Consider the following 2695-nt stretch of genomic DNA (forward strand, 5'->3'; position numbering starts at 1 on the left):
CAAGTGCTTCCAAGTCCCTTTTACTGGCAATGAATATAACAATACAGCCAGCCAGCTGCTAAGTCCACTTTGTTTGTTGGTTCTCAGAGGGAGTCTATTTCTTTTCACTCGGGGATTTTGCACACACGCACACACACACACACACACACACACACACCCTCTGCAGTCAGAACCCTTGTGATCTCTATCCCCAGATCATGTGCTGCTGAATGAGCTGGAGGTTGTAGCAGGGGCAGTCAGGGGAAGTTGTCCGAGCTGAGAGCAGCTCCGGCTGTAGCAATAATCACTGCCAGGCACACACGTGAAGCAGCTGCTGCCTAAGCCTCTGCCCAGGAGCCTAACATGCTCCTCCCCAGCACAGAACAAGGGGGGAGACCAGCGTCCTCTAAACACTGCAACCAGCAGCCTGCATATTTATAATCCTCCGCCGCTGCTCAGCAGGAAAGCTACTTTCATACGTCCTTCGCAAAGACACAAGAAAATGTGTGTGTGTGTGTGTGTATATATATATATAAATATATATATTTAAAAAGAGGAAGACTGCTTGTATTTGTGCTGCTGTTTGCAGGATTTCCCCACGGCTTGCCTATCTTTTTCTCACTCCCCCTGTCTGTGGCTGCTAATGCAAAGTACTGATGCTCCCATGCTGTGTCCAATCAGTGCATCTACTACAAGTGCAATGATTTAGGGGTCATCTATGAATAACACTTCACGCTGATGAATGGCTCTTTGCAGCCTCCTGCCCTGATGAGGGTGTCTGCACGCTGCTGATTGCAAACACTAATGAACTTACAGCTTCATTAGCTGGGCTCTCTTGCCAGCAAGATTGTGTTCTAGACTGCATGCGACTCTTGTACACAGACAATAAATAAATGACAAAAATTACACTTCTGCTTTTTTTTAAATTAAGATCAATACTTAAAATGTTTGCGTTGTTTTTAAATTATAGGGTTTGTTAGTGAGTCTTGCATTTCTTCAAAATACCACACGATGTGCTTCAAAAGAAGCACCCCCTCACCCCCACTAGCCCTCCCATATGAACAGGAAAGTAGAAGCATACCTGCAAAGAGACCCAGATCTTGTGAGGCAGACCTGATATGGAAATAGGATCTTAAAGCGTATTATTCCACAGCAAATGACCGGACATCAGGTGTTTCTGACAAATGTAATTACTTCTGCAGTGTGCAGTGTATGTGCAGACCCTACAATTGGAAATATTGTGTGTCAGCTTGGTGCAAATGCACACATTACTGGCTTATCCTCTTTCCAGGCATATCTCCATTTACATATTAGCAGAGAATTGTAATGAGCTACTGACAAGCATCTCTCAGATCATACTTTCTCTCCCTTGCGTTCGTTCCCTTCAGAGTTATATAGCTGAAAAAGTATGCATTTTTACTACTTCCGACAGAACAGCCTTACCATTGGTATGACGTTCTGTAAATTATAATACAACAGCATATTTCAAAACGATTCAGACAAAGAGAAATCACAATGATGCCTAGCAACCACCCATATTAATATTATTATTATTATTATTATTGCCATTTATGTAGCGCCAACAGATTACGTAGCGCTTTCCAATATTATAAGAGGGGGAGATTTAACTACAAATAGGACAATTACAAGAAAACTTACAGGAACGATAGGTTGAAGAGGACCCTGCTCAAATGCGCTTGCAGTCTATAGGATGAAAGATGAGGTTTGCTTCCTCATTTTAGACACCCCCTTATATCTCCCACCCACCTCCATTTCCCCAAGAATTTAAATGATGGTATGAGATCCATAACCATTGCATGCTGATGTAGTGGTTATGGTGATCCTACAATGATGGCACCATCTAATTGTTCTATCAAAGATTTTTCAGACAGTGTGAACAAATATTAATTGTTTGGGTGAGTTCTTTCTGGGCAGAACAGAAAGCTTAGTCCAAGTTGTGCGTGCCAGATAGCTGGTATATTTAATTAATTGAGAATGAGAATGCATTTTTAGCTCCTCTCCAACAACGCTAGCATTGTAATGAACCCAGTTTATTTATAACACGAATTAATGATCCACCATGTTTTCTCTGCTCATCCAAACCACCCCAAAGCAACAGGTCTTGCTTAGGAACACATCAGCACATCAGAATCGGAACAAAATAGCAACTTTCACTCCATTCCTTTACTCTTCTAGTAAAGCATATGACACTCTTGTCTGAAAAATACACTCTGCAACTACAGCGCATTACCGGTAGTTGCTGTGATGGAGAGCAGGAAGACTGTCTGTAGTATGGTTTTGATGCTCTCCTTTGTCACTCTGGTCTTGGCATAGAGTGCTATGTTCACTGACAGGTGTGAGGAGGAACCGTGTTCTTATTTAGGTTTTTGGAAAAATATATACATTTGCTAGCAACTCTTGTAAATAATGTTGTGTGGACCATGTGAGCTAAAACTTAGCAATACTAATAAACTAGCCATAATATCAGTGCTCTATAACTTAAAAGAAACAAGTTAGGACATCAACAGGGACAGATTTATCTAAGGGTATAATTACTGATCTCGATGCAATTTTTTTTTTTACTTTGATGCACTTATGAGGAATTGGATGAAACACATGACATTGGCTGTCATACAGCATGATCAGAGATGGTAAACAAGTTTGTGGAGTAAAGGTAATACACAAAACATGCATTTAAAAAAAATATATAAACATT

General features: G+C 40.9%; 1 protein-coding gene across 6 annotated transcripts in view; it reads right to left on the minus strand.

Moving 5' to 3' along the window:
* TENM3 (teneurin transmembrane protein 3) overlaps nucleotides 1-317 on the minus strand; it is an 836163-nt gene extending 835846 nt beyond the window's left edge. For 5 of the 6 annotated variants that reach the window (XM_063458151.1, XM_063458150.1, XM_063458149.1 and 2 more), the window contains exon 1: nucleotides 1-316. This exon is cut by the window's left edge and continues 111 nt beyond it. The gene's annotated coding sequence lies outside the window, so the exon portion shown is untranslated. The other variant, XM_063458145.1, reaches the window with a different exon arrangement.
* Between the last annotated feature and the right edge of the window lie 2378 nt (nucleotides 318-2695).

Source organism: Pelobates fuscus, chromosome 6 (assembly GCF_036172605.1).
Source record: "Pelobates fuscus isolate aPelFus1 chromosome 6, aPelFus1.pri, whole genome shotgun sequence".
In the NCBI taxonomy this organism is placed as follows: Eukaryota; Metazoa; Chordata; class Amphibia; order Anura; family Pelobatidae; genus Pelobates; species Pelobates fuscus.